We start from the raw sequence: 15,272 nt of genomic DNA on the forward strand, positions 1-15,272 counted from the left end.
TGACAAATTTGATCTTCTCACAAAATTGATGACATTTTTGTGACTTTATCAGTTGATTTTTTTATATAGTTCTCACCCAAAATAGGTTTTAAGAGAAATAAAAATTATTTTCTAACAAGATGTATTTATTATTTATTATGTATTCACCGCAGATGTAGCAGAATACGTCAGGCTTATTTTTGCAAGATCTTCTAGTCGAAGCCATTTCATTCACCTGTAATATTAAAAAAAAAACATTAATCATAAATTGGCAAAAGTAAAATCTTCAGAACTCGTTTATTGCAAGAAATATGAAAGAATTTTTGTATCATATGATGTGAAAATGCCCATAAATGTAAGCAAAAATGTTAAAAAGCCAATATGTAGCATAGTTCAGAAAGTTGACCTGACTGAGCAAAATTAATGTGATTTTTGGATTCAGCACACCAAAATTATCCTAAATCAGCTCAAAAAACTTAAACAATAAATTTGTTGTTGACCAGTGTTATTGTTCCATGTATTCCAGAGGTAACTGTTCACTAAAACCCACTGTATACAGAGTTTTCTCCATACTTACCCTTAAGGGATCTTACAGGTCTCCAAATAGCTTTCAATTATTGGTGAGAAAAAATACTCCTTTAGCTTTATGTCCCATAAAAAAACTGAGTAGATGAATAAAAATTGCCCATTTTCATTTAAGTTTAGGCCATGACATTATTATATGCAACAAAAGAAAAAAATGTCTAGAAGTCAGTGCTCAGTTTGGCTCTTGAAGGCAAAAACCTATTCAGGCTTACTCATCAAAACACATTGTGTGTATCCTTGAGGATTAACAAGAGCATTGAATAAATTTCCTTCTTTATAAAACATTTGCAAAGTTCTTATTTTTTCAACAGTGCATGTGTGACCTTGTGGTATATTTGCACAAAACAAGAACACAGCTTTAAAAATATTGCTCTCTTTAATGGTTACACATGTTAAAAACTCCAAAAGGTATCAAAAGGAAAGTGTAGTGTTGTCATTCTTACACATTGCCAGCACTTTGGTAGCTTTTTACATATAGGTCTGGCACTTACATACAAAGTGGTGTGTTAAAAAATTATTTCACATCAAACAGTCGGTAAGAATATATCTGAATATACCTCAGGGAAGTGTCTGTCAGTCTTTTAAATGCTCTGATATATGATAATATGTGTTGGTACTTATGCTAGGTTTTTATTATAGCTAATTTAACACTGATGTGCATCTCCTCAGTGTGAGTTAAAGTCATTATTGATGATAATCTTGATCTAAGGTGTTACCTCATTATTTTTGTATTTTTAGTTTGTGATCCGCAGTAGCACATTCTTCTAAATCTTATCGTTACTACTCTACAGAATTGCACTTCACCTCACATATGACACATAAGAGATGCAATTAAGGCCAGATGTGCGAAGGTTCGCATGGCTTTCGGGCTGCAAATACAGTACAAATTAGTCCAAATATTATGTGTAATTCACAAAGGGTGGACTTCTTTGTGAACAGCACTGCCAGCAAATAGCATTACTAATATACCTGTGCTTTTTGCATGGATGTAAATGAGGGAATGTTTATAAATTCAGTGAAAAATCAGCCTCTTTCTTTACAAACAGACTTTGGAGCAAAATCCATCTAAGACCGTCATAAAAGATTTTTACAAATTTTTACATGTAGCTTAGCTGGTTCAGTTAACCGCTGCATAAATCTGATGTTAACTCACACACATATCTTCACATTCTCCAGGTTTTCAACTTTGTAAGCTTTAACCTCCTAAGACCCAGCTGTGGGTTTTCTGTCCATATTTGTGGACAAGAGTTTCACAACTTTATACAAGAAAAAAAAAAAAAAAGAAAACTGCCAATCACAAAGGACATTCCATAAAAATTGTAAAAACTGTTGCATCATGATGTTTCCAATATGGGCACTTATTTAATAAAAAACAAAAAAAAAAGCTTGTACTTTGCTAACATTTCCTGGGTCTTAGGAGGTTAAGTGATACTGAATTAATATGTAATGAATTCAACCATTAAATCTGAAGATGTTAGAGGATCAGGTCAGTGTGTGTGATAAGTTAAAGTTTCCAGTTCTTAAATGTTCTTATTATCCCACAGTTCCAGATGTTGTTCCTGGTATCAGCTGGAGCCATCTACTCAGCTTCAGAGTTACTGCCCCTTGTACCCTGATCACTACTGGCACCACTGTTGCCTGTATATATATATATACAGGGTGGGGAAGCAAAATTTACAATATTTTGAGGCAGGGATTGAAAGACATTGTATGACCAATTAGTTTATTGAAAGTCATGAGAATTTATTTGCCACAAGAAAATTTACATAATAGAAAATGTTTTTATTCTACAGGGTGGGGAAGCAAAATTTACAATGAACATTTAGTTGTTTTTTCTCAGCAGGCACTACGTCAATTGTTTTGAAACCGAACATATATTGATGTCATAATCATACCTAACACTATTATCCATACCTTTTCAGAAACTTTTGCCCATATGAGTAATCAGGAAAGCAAACGTCAAAGAGTGTGTGATTTGCTGAATGCACTCGTCACACCAAAGGAGATTTCAAAAATAGTTGGAGTGTCCATAAAGACTGTTTATAATGGAAAGAAGAGAATGACTATGAGCAAAACTATTACGAGAAAGTCTGGAAGATACTATTAAAGACGAATGGGAGAAGTTGTCACCCGAATATTTGAGGAACACTTGCACAAGTTTCAGGAAGCGTGTGAAGGCAGTTATTGAGAAAGAAGGAGGACACATAGAATAAAAACATTTTCTATTATGTCAATTTTCTTGGGACAAATAAATTCTCATGACTTTCAATAAACTAATTGGTCATACACTGTCTTTCAATCCCTGCCTCAAAATATTGTAAATTTTGCTTCCCCACCCTGTATGTGTCCTCCTTCTTTCTCAATAACTGCCTTCACACGCTTCCTGAAACTTGCACAAGTGTTCCTCAAATATTCGGGTGACAACTTCTCCCATTCTTCTTTAATAGTATCTTCCAGACTTTCTCTTAATAGTTTTGCTCATAGTCATTCTCTTCTTTACATTATAAACAGTCTTTATGGACACTCCAACTATTTTTGAAATCTCCTTTGGTGTGACGAGTGCATTCAGCAAATCACACACTCTTTGACGTTTGCTTTCCTGATTACTCATAAGGGCAAAAGTTTCTGAAAAGGTATGGATAATAGTGTTAGGTATGATTATGACATCAATATATGTTTGGTTTCAAAACAATTGACAAAGTGCCTGCTGAGAAAAAACAACTAAATGTTCATTGTAAATTTTGCTTCCCCACCCTGTATATGTGTATTTTACAAAACCAATATTTACATGAAGTCCTCAAAGCACCATGTTTTCATGGTGGGATAACAGCACAGAGGTATCAAAAGCATGAAATGGGAGCAAAGTGACCCGGCCACCTTAGGATCTTTCTTCATTCTATTTTTCCCACTGAGAAACAGTAGCTGCCTTTCCATTACAGTTTTCCGCAAAATAAAAGCGATATTTCTACAATTTCTACAATAATTGCTACTTCTAGGGGTTTCCATTAAAGTGTTTGGCTTCTGATGCGTGATTCAGGTGCGGCTGATCATCCCAAGGCAAAGTCCTTATTTATAGCAGTGGCCACACATAGATGCATGGAATTCTGGGAGGGAATTATACAGAATTCCCCAATGAGTTGTGGATCCAGAATTTCCGAATAACCTGGGTAACATTTAATGAACTGTTATGTTATTGAACCACAGACAAAAATGTGTTTCCACAACACTTTTGCGCAATACTTCTCTATCAAAACATCTAAAAAAAAACGTCTCATGAGAGTGTAAAAACTTTTTTGCGATCTTTGACAGTTTTTGTAATATTTGTGGGTTTCCATTACCAGTTTTCTATTGCGCAATTTACATTTTGGGTAATGGAAACCCAGCAATAGACGTCGATGCCAAAGGGAAAGAAGACAGTAATGATATTTTTACTTAAAAAGGCAATATATGGTGAAAAAGACAGAGGGCAAGGGGGATGTTTATATAAAAAAAATATATAGATGAATGATTTCCCTAATAAAGTATTTCTATCTCCCAGACTGGGAATTTGAGTTCAGTTTGTGTGTTCAGCTGAAATCATCTTCTGCAGCTGTCCATCATATCGTGAATCTGAAAGGAGTCCTGTTTTTCGCTTCTGGAGGTTAAAGCATCATAGCAGAGTTAAACCTAACCTATGCTTCACTAATCTATTGCACACTGTATTTTAATATACCCAGATATGCTAATCACTAGGAATGTGATGCTCAACACATACTTAAATGCAAACATAGGACCCTCCATCTGTCCCTGGGGCTTGAGAGGAGGAGGTAATTTACATGATTAATTACCTATACCTAACAAGCTCTGGCGGTGGTTGGGGCTCCAAGGGATCCTCACATAGTATGGTGATGTGTGTGTCTATGTGTGTGCACCTTTGCAGTCCTGCTCTAGACTTTCATAGTCTAGTCAGGTAATAATCTATAATTAATGGTGCAGTCTTATCTCTCTGTTAGGTATAGAAAAGTAAGTTTATATTCAAATTCATTATAGTGTTATTTCTAGATACCACATTTCTTCAAATAATAATAATAATAATAAAAAAAAAAAAACAGTAGTCAATTAAAAGTTGGTGCTCAGATAATGGTCGGGGTCATGGTTCAAACACAAGCAACTACCATCCGGTCTCCAACCACAGGATGTAGGGTCGGTGAACTCCTAGTACAAGCATAATGTTAATTTGTTCTGCTTTGATTTACAGTACTTCTGTAGCAATTTACTTTTGTATTCCAGCAAAAAAATCTTCTTAGACTAATGCATGGTTATGAGAAAGGAGCAATGTATTTTTCAGTCTCAAGGAATGAGCTGCTACGATGTTGAAGTGGACGATTTGAGATCATGTCGATTCTCCGCAAACACCCGTAATGACTTTGTAATGAGCTTAAAAGTTTGTGTTCATCAACATTGCACTTTGACATTGATTCAACAGATCTCTGAAATCTGGAAGAGTGAACGCCATTCTTGTAAACTACATTCCCTCATTTGGTGTTTTTATGATGGTCACGGACAATACTGTGGAGATCTGGTCATGTCAAAACCATCACACATACTCATCAAACCTTGTGAGCCCTCATGTTCTATACTCCCATCCACTTTCACATGTCAAGATCAATGTCAGGGATATTTAAAAAAAAAAATAAGTAAACAAGTGGTGCCAGGCACAACAAACCCCGCCCCTTGCACATATGTCTCCCATTATAAGTAAATGGAAAGATTTTAAAAATTCATATAAAATTTGAACTTTGACCTACTGTTTCCAAAATGTAATGGGATGTATTCTGGGTCACTTTCAATCTATGAAGTCAATTTGGCATGAATTGAATCAATAGTTTTGCTGCTACAGACATGTGAACTTTCGTCCATTATAAGTAAATGGGGAAAAAAAAGATTTAAAAAATTTATAAAAAATGTAAACTTTGACCTATTTTTCCCAAAATGTAATGAGATATATTCTGAGTCACTGGTAATCTATAAACCAAATTTGGTATGAATCCAACCAATAGTTTTGCTGCTACAGATATTTGAAATTTCGCCCAATGTAAGTAAATGGGAAAAAAAAAAAAAAAAGATAATAATAACGAAAAAAATTGAACTTTGACCTACTTTTCCCAAAATGGAATGAGATCTATTCTGAGTCACTGGCAATCTATAAACCCAATTTGGTATGAATTCAACTAATAGTTTTGCTGCTACAGATATTTGAAATTTCGCCCAATATAAGTAAATGGAAAAAAAAAAAAATAATAATAACGAAAAAAATTGAACTTTGACCTACTTTTCCCAAAATGGAATGAGATCTATTCTGAGTCACTGGCAATCTATAAACCCAATTTGGTATGAATTCAACTAATAGTTTTGCTGCTACAGATATTTGAAATTTCGCCCAATATAAGTAAATGGAAAAAAAAATAATAATAATAACGAAAAAAATTGAACTTTGACCTACTTTTCCCAAAATGGAATGAGATCTATTCTGAGTCACTGGCAATCTATAAACCCAATTTGGTATGAATTCAACCAATAGTTTTGCTGCTACAGATATTTGAAATTTCGCTCATTATAAGCAAATGGGTAAAAAAAAGATTTAAAAAATTAATAAAAAAATCTTAACTTTGACCTACTTTTCCCAAGATGTAATGAGATCTATTGTAAGTCACTGGCAATCTATAAACCCAATTTGGCATGAATTTGACCAATAGTTTTGCTCCAAGAGCGTTAATAAATAAACAAAGACACAAACTGAACCAAAAACAATACCCCTTGCCTCCTCTTCGGGGGGCGAGGTAATAAAAATCTTCTGGACAAAAAGGCCGGAACATAACACACAATGAGTGGTGTGGTGTAGTGTACCTCTCCCAGTTTCTTTCTCTTTCACTTCAATACTGACTAGAGACATATGGACTGGTTCATTACCTGTAATATGGCATAATAGCAGCTTCCACACAATGCATATGTGTGTGGGCAAGTGCATGAGAACCGATGCCTAAGTGCATGCAGCTGTGTATGAATGCATGTGTGAGCAAATGCACATGTGCATGTTTGTACGTCTGCATATCTTTGTGCATGTGTGAGTGTTTGTGTGTGAAAGGAAAGAGAAAGAGAAAGAGAGAGGTCGTGCATGTGTGAAAGGCTGCACTACAATGCCAGTGTTACGATTAGGCAGCAATCAGAGCCTAACAAGCTTTAGATAGCAGACACCAACACACATTCCCAGGAGAGCACACTGTCATGCATCCTCATAGAGATGAAATAAGTTAGGTGCACCGACACAGTGGATTATGATTTAGCAAACTGTAAAGTCATATGTATTCATTAGAAAAGCTGCACACACACATACACACACACATACTCAACTGTATTAAGACACACTCGCAAACACACAAGCATGCAAAAGAAGGAATAGAACTGTTGTGTCTCTAAATATCAAAAATATGACAAAACATTGCAAAATACTTTACAGAAAATCAATTGTAACTAATTTATCCACTGAGGTCCTTTGAGAAATTAATAAAGAGAAACATGTTGAATTGTATGTAGCTTGAAGCATAGCATGAGCAATGGTTTGATAATGAAAGTAGAATAGAAAAGAAAGAAAGAAAGACTCCCACAACGTGACATAAAACTGTCACATGAAAACTCATTAAGAGAAATGCAAATAAAAAAGGTGGATAATAATCACATTAAAACTTAATCTTACTTCATTTGGAAAAAAACAAAAAAACAACATGATTTGTGTTCTAAAAACAAATTGGTAAAAACATTGTCTGTGGCGCTGCATTTTGACATGTATAATCAACTGGCTTAATATATAAGTGATCAAACATTTCAGTGTGAACTTTTTTTTTTTTTTTTTACAAACAATAACCATTACTAACAATGTGTAATTTAATAATCAAGCTTGTAACAAAAATACAATCTGAGTATTTTAGTTTAACAATAAAAACAGACCTGGCACTTCACTAATATTTTATTTTAATGAAGTGTCAGATTTTGATCCAACACTTAAAAAAAGGAACAAACTAAACTTTAACAACAAAAGATGTAGAAACCACAAAAAACATACTGATTGTGTTGAAAACATAATTTACAGAAAAGGCTCTAAGGGCCTAAAATTTGACATTATTTCAAGGGAATTATACTGTTCACATTACTTTTGTTACACTGTACTATTATTGAGTAGACAGCTAAGTAGGGACCCCACATAATAAATGTTTCATTACTTTCATGTTGTTCGCTGCACCTGAACACTTCCATACTTAGTTTTACACAACATCTTTGGCACTGCCTTTTCCAATGCACCTTGAATGTCACGTGTATCTTCAGCAGCTGAGGGAATGTGATGAAAAGGTAAATCTGAAGATAAATCTCAGTGTCTGTATGTCTCTAGCTATAATAATTTTCAAATGATACATGTTATAAAAGATGAAACAAAGTTCTTAATACCAAAAGGTCAGTGTTGTTTTTCTATCTATTAAAATATCAGACTTGATAGATGCGTATCGTAGCAAGTATACTAATATGATCCTCTCCCTAAAATAAAACAAAACATTCTGTCTATTTAGTACAATTTTCTGCTGCTTCTATTATCAAAGAGAAATTTGCACTATTAGTCACTGTGCCATATTATCAAGCTGTATTAAAATCTCTTCAGGTTAAAACGACAAATTGTCCAGCCACCTCTAGAACTCCCTGCATGATTATTTTCCATATAAATCATAGCTGACTGATACTGTAATCAAGTCACCTCTCATTGTTTCTTCACAATAAAAAGGCTGTGAGAGAATAATTAGGGTTCTGAAGTTGTTGTGTGGGAGTGAGAAAGCAGAGACTGGAGCCATGCATCATAGAAAATGCACAGGTAAGACAAACCTAATGTTATCCCAATGCAGCAAGGAGATTTAGAGCAATACTCTCTCATCTTAGTTGAATGGAATATAAAGGCAAAATCAACAAACGTTAACAAACCTACTTCAGATGCATGTGACAAATTAAAGTCTAAACAATGTAAGAAGGATGTGTTTTAAAACTGAAACACGAGTCAGTATTAAAACAGGTAATGCAAATGGCATTGATAAAATGAGTACGGATGTTATGTAAAATTCAGATCCTCAGGACACTGATCCTACTACTGCGAACTGTGTGTGTGTGTAGGCATTAACTCTGGCAGTGTATGTGCATCTAAGAGCTTGTACTTATAAGTAGGCGTGTTTGTGCATGGGAGTGTGTATTTCTGAAACACCACGAGTGTGCATTAATGAGCGCGTGTTAATCAGTGTGTATGGGTGTTCTTTAAGAGCATGGTGAGTGTTTGGTACAGATTTCTCAAGCCCTGCCAACTGTTAAACCTTGTTTTTCTGCCAGTGCCTGCTGTCAGCTCCACCTGTGCCATGAAAAGATGCACACAGCTTTGCAGCTGTCTCATCTCCATGCAGAGGGAAAGGACATGCTTCAAGTGGTGGGACTCAAAAAAAAAAACAGTCTAACTTAGGCAAATATATAACATGTAAATATAACACATAACTAAAACAGAAGGTGCTGATCCATCTACAGCTTTATGCTGGAGGAATTGTGGTAAAACAGGTGACCGTACACACGTATTTTGGGACTGTCCGAGCTTATTTATATACTGGAAAAAATATCAAAGAAGAAATTGAAAGAATTGTAAAAAGAGAAGTCCCTTCAAATGTTTTGTTCTATTTACTTGGAGTCATACCGGTCAATGATTTTAATGCAGAGCAGAGATATACAGGGTGGGGAAGCAAAATTTACAATATTTTGAGGCAGGGATTGAAAGACAGTGTATGACCAATTAGTTTATTGAAAGTCATGAGAATTTATTTGCTACAAGAAAATTTACATAATAGAAAATGTTTTTATTCTATGTGTCCTCCTTCTTTCTCAATAACTGCCTTCACACACTTCCTGAAACTTGTGCAAGTGTTCCTCAAATATTGGGGTGACAACTTCTCCCATTCTTCTTTAATAGTATCTTCCAGACTTTCTCGTAATAGTTTTGCTCATAGTCATTCTCTTCTTTCCATTATAAACAGTCTTTATGGACACTCCAACTATTTTTGAAATCTCCTTTGATGTGACGAGTGCATTCAGCAAATCACACACTCTTTGACGTTTGCTTTCCTGATTACTCATATGGGCAAAAGTTTCTGAAAAGGTATGGATAATAGTGTTAGGTATGATTATGACATCAATATATGTTTGGTTTCAAAACAATTGACGTAGTGCCTGCTGAGAAAAAACAACTAAATGTTCATTGTAAATTTTGCTTCCCCACCCTGTATTTTACATATTTTACTATTGATTGCTAAAAAAATAGTAACAGTAAATGGGAAGAGTGTCAAATCACCAACGGTAATAGAATGTAAAACAAAGACTGAAACAAGTGCACACTATGGAAAGAATGACTGCATCATTACAAATGAAAATGGATCTTTTTAAGCGGAGATGGCACATGGTCGAAGACTATTTGTATAATTAAACTTTTTGGGTTCTTGACGAGAATTGCTCTTATAAGCCCTGACATGAGGTGTTTTGTATTTATATAGATGTGTGCATATGTATACAAATATATGAATATTTCGATATTTGGCAATGTATCTATAGATGTAGTATAATATTAGTAACAATAATAATACTATGTGGTGTAATTTATTTATTTTTATTTATGTCTTGTCTCAGATGTTTTGTTCTGTTTTATATTGTGCAAAAATCTAAATAAAAAGTTAAAAAAAATAAAATAAATAAATAAAATAAAACAGAAGGTGCAAAGAACTTACTGAAATGTGTGTCAGCTAAAGAAAGGACAGCAGAATAGTCTTGGATACGGTGTTACGGTGTTGACTTAAAGGTGGGGTAGGAGATGTTTTCCTGGAGCATTTTTTACTATATTGCTTAAAATCCCCTTCACACCCCGATTACAACCAATTAATTAAATGCTCTAACACAAAAATGAAAAAAAAAATTAGTCACCTGTGGAACAGACGGGACTGAAAAAACACCATCCAATCATTTTAAGCGCCCAATTGAAATGATTGAACGGTGATATGTCTATCAAACTCAACTGCCATTTGTCCCTCCCCCAGTACGCATACCCCTCTTCGTGCATGAATGGTGCGCTCTCAGAGGTTTGGAGCACTTGTACAGGAAACGAAACCAAAGCCAGAGCTTGGCTATATTAGTTATATTAGGATGGAAAGTTCACCGGCAAACTGTTTTGTCACTAACATAAATCACTAGGAAATATAACGTTAGTCAGATAGGTATGCATTGGAGCTGTTTTTTAAGAGTGGGGGTGTTGGAGGAGACTGAATGAGGTATGCATGGACCGGGCGAATTATTGCTGTACAGCGCTCGTGAACCCTCGAGAACAAGCACTGTGCGTGCCAGTACTCTGGAGATGTGGCTTTGGGGGGATATCTGAAGAAAGGGGTTTGGACTTTTGAATTGAGTATTTTCAAAATGTAGTTTGCTCAAACTGTTTTTCTAAGATCTCATACCCCGCCTTTAAAGGACCGATAACATTTCCTTTAGAATCCATTTGAATCAATACAGACCTCTATTATCTTCTTTCTCCCATGACTCTCTTTTTGCCCAAGTCTATTTGTCTTTCCCCTTAAGGAGTCCAGATATGCAGATATGTTTGACTAACTGAAACCACAGCTAAAAAAATGTACAGACCTGAACACTTTTCAATACTATCTCTCCCTTCGTACTGACTTTCTGTCTCATTCCCTGCATCTCCATTTCTCTTGCACCGACAACATCGCTTTAACATTCTCACCCCTCAATATTGTAGCTCTCGATTACTATAGGTAAAAAGAAATGACCCGGCAGCAACTACAAGAAAAGATGGTGCAGTCATTTAACTTCCCACTTCAGCTTAAATAAGTTATAGCGATCCTTCATTTCACAAGTAGTTTTGACTTGTACACAATAGTATTATAACTCCTCCTCCTCCTTATGGTTTGTTTCACTAACAGCATATCACACTGCGTTCATCATATAACTTAATCGAAAATGAAATTCCTTATTTTAACATTAGTGGCTTGAGGTAATTTGAAAGTTCTCAAGTTGAATATAGCCACATGGGCTTGGAAGTACTTTGGAAAGCTATTATCACTTAACACAGTCCACTGCTGCATCCACAAATGCAACCTGAAACTGTATTACTCAAGGGGGAAGCTCTAAATCAATTTTGTGCAGAAATGACTTCTCTGCACTACTAAGCTAATCTCTGATGGACTGAAACATAGTGGAACAGCACGCAATGTTCAGATGTACAACTTATCAGTTTCTGTGATGGTCTGGGGCTGCATCAAAGTAGCCAGACGTCACATGACTGACCGATATGTATGAAGTTACCATCTACGTCACAGGTGTCAAACATGTGGCCCGGGGGCCAAATCCGGCCCGCCAAAGGGTCCAGCCCGGCCCTTGGGATGAATTTGTGAAATGTAAAAATTACTCTAAGATATTAACAATCATTTGTTCAGGTTCCACATTCAGACCAATTCAATCTCAAGTGGGCAAGACCAGTAAAATACTTTAATAATAACATATAAATAATGACAACTCCAAATGTTTCTCTTTGTAAATGTAAATATTTTCATGTATTTCCACTAAAACAAAAAATAATTTCACAAGAAATGTGAATAACCTGAATAAATATGAACAACCTGAAATGTCATAAGAGAAGTAAGTACAATTTTAACAAGATTCTGCCTGTTATTTTAAATGTTTTGTGTATTTGTTGATCCACTGTGATCTGTACGTTATAATGTACATATGTAAAATGATAAACTTAGGCAGAATATTGTTAAAATTACATTTATTTTTTCAGTTTGTTCATGTTATTCACATTGTTTGAAAGGACAGTTTGTAGATGTAAACCTTTTCATAATGTAAATTTACTTTTTTCGCTCTTAAACATAGAGAAAAGTTCGGAGTTGACATTATTTATATATTATTATGTTATTATTTTACTGGTCCGGCCCACTTCAGATCAAATTTAGCTGAATGTGGCCCCTGAACTAAAATGAGTTTGACATCCCTGATCTACGTAAAAGGCAGATATTGCAGGGACGTAAGTTGCTGTGCAGTTGACATTGTTTCCCTAAAGTCTGTGGTTATTTCAGTAGAATAATACCAGGCCTCATTCTGCACCAGCTGCAACAGCGTGACTTCCCAGAGTCCTGGTGCTGGACTGTCCTGGCTGCAGGGCATGTCTCCTACTGAAAATGACATCATGCAGAGAAGATTCAGACAGTAGCCACCACAGACCGTTGGAGGTGCTAAGGTCTTGTAAACAGCAAGAACGGACACAAGTCCCACTTTAAGAAGCATAGCAGTTAATGTTTGTATTTCCAAGCAATCAAAGGGTGTTAGGAAAAGTAAAGACGATATTACAAATGTAAACAAGACATGTATGCGTCATCTAAAATGTTCATATTTATAAAAAAAAAAAAAGGATGAAGTTGGTTGGCGAAGTCAGTCAATTTCGGTTTGAGAGGCAATATTCTGAAAACGTAAGAAGATACAGATCCAATAAAAAGGCACATATAGAATCACTCAGCTCAAGAAAAGATATGCCAGCAAAATACAAAATAAATAATTGGTTTCTTTCTAGAGTTATTTACTTATGATTCAGGCTCTTTCTTCAGTTTAGTCTCCATTCTGTTGCTCATTGAATGAGCTATCTAGTAATTGAAAAAATAAAAACTTATTAATAAAAAAAAATATGGTGAGTTGAGAGACAATCCCAATCCATAAAAGACATGACAAACTCTGAAGTTGAAACTGAAGCACTGTGGTACTGTTTATCTTTCAAATGTTCATTGTGGTCAGTTTCAGATGCTGCAGCTCTTTCATAATTCATAGTTTGAGTTCTTGTTTGTTCAGTATTAATTATCAGCCTTGTAAATCCAAGTTGGACTGACTGTACATATCCTGACCAAGGAAAATCAAATTCTCACTTTGTGCAGTAATCTACACCTGGCTTTTCTGCCTCCGTCCATAATAATATAAACTAAATGTCGTCTAAAATTAATGTTTATTTGCAACATAGTATAGCAAACTATTACATGACTAAAAACAAATTAATTTTAGCAAAAAAAAAAAAAATCTCTGTTTTGACTGTCTGGGGACGCCAGAAATTTGTGATGTTAAAATGGGGTCAGGAGCCAAAAAAGGTTGGGAACCACCGAACTATACAGTCTGATGCAGTGGGGATGAAGGATCCCTTCTGTAACGTTCAGTCCTCAATGAGGTGAGTCGTCCGCTGCAGCTGCTTTTCAGGTTTGTCAGAATGGGATGAGGAGGATGATCCGGATTGTCTAAGATGTCCTCCTCATTATTCAGTGTGCATCCCTCCACCACAGTCCCCAGTGAATCTAGCTTCTCTCTAAACACTTGGCCAGTTTTCTTCACCAGTTTGTCTGATGCTGCCTCCCTAGCAGACCACAAGATAGAACAGAATACTGGCTGCCACCAACTGGCAAACCAGCAGCATCTTCGCAGACTCTTTCTCTTTTGTTAAAGTGCATCTGTGTTCAGGAATCAGTCCATTTTGTTGACCAGATGTAAGCCAAGATATCTGTATGTCAGTACCACCTCAATGTCCACTGCACAAACAATGACTGGCTAAAGGCAAGACTTCCACTTTCAGATATTTATCACCATTTTCTTGACCTTGGAGGTGTTCAGTAGGAGGCAGTTTTGGAGAGTGCAGTCACAGAAGGCCTTGGTCAGATCCCTGTACTCCCCTTCCTGTCTATTGCTGATACATAACAGCTGTGTCATCAGAATGTTTCTGGATGTGACAGGACTCAGAGTTGTACTTAAAGTCCATTGTGTACAATGTGAACAGGGAGGGAGCCAGAACAGTCCCCTGTGGAGCCCCAGTGCTGCTCATTACTGTCCCAGAAACACATTTTCTCAGCCTGACGAATTGTGACCTTCATGACAGGTAGAATGTGATCCAGGAAATAAAGCAGAGAACTGTGGAGGGTTGGAATATTTCGAACAGTCATCTCCTTTCTTGGTTTAATCAGGAAATAAGTGACTATATTTATAATAAAAAGGAGTTTCATAGGTATATTGCTTAATGTAAATAAAAATTGCACAGTGTTTTCTGTTATACCTAAGATTAGCCACTTAATATTTAGACAAAAACTGAAATTGCCAAAATTAAGATTGTTTTGTTTCTTAATCTGTAATTACATTTTTATTTATTTATTCATTTATTTTTAACAGTGCAACTGCAGTGAGAGCACTTGATCTTGACAAGACAGCAACTGAATTTAGACAAACCATAAATGATTTGTTGATACTGAAAATGCAGGTAAGACAATAATGAAGTTGCTGTTACTCTGGGTATTTTGGAACAGTATTATCCTTTTTTTTTTAACCCACCAGCTGAAGGTGCTGTGCGTTTGTCTTCATCTTCACTAGTAATTTCTTCAAACATCATCTCTGACAAAACTCCTGGTTGGATTAATTTACATTTTTTATGTAGCTTTCTTGGGACAATTTCAACAAAATTTGCTCACAGTTTTGAGAAATGTAGATTTTTGAATTTTTCACAGTTTTTGAAATGTTAAAAATTTGCATCTAATTATAATGGGCCACGTTTTAATGGCTTATAACATGGAAATAGT

The 15,272-nt window shown here is 35.5% G+C and overlaps 1 protein-coding gene across 1 annotated transcript in view; it reads right to left on the minus strand.

The window, feature by feature from the left end:
• LOC115427402 (zeta-sarcoglycan) overlaps nucleotides 1-15,272 on the minus strand; it is a 737,662-nt gene that overhangs the window by 400,874 nt on the left and 321,516 nt on the right. The window lies entirely within an intron of this gene.

This window comes from Sphaeramia orbicularis, chromosome 1 (genome assembly GCF_902148855.1).
Source record: "Sphaeramia orbicularis chromosome 1, fSphaOr1.1, whole genome shotgun sequence".
Classification (NCBI taxonomy): domain Eukaryota; kingdom Metazoa; phylum Chordata; class Actinopteri; order Kurtiformes; family Apogonidae; genus Sphaeramia; species Sphaeramia orbicularis.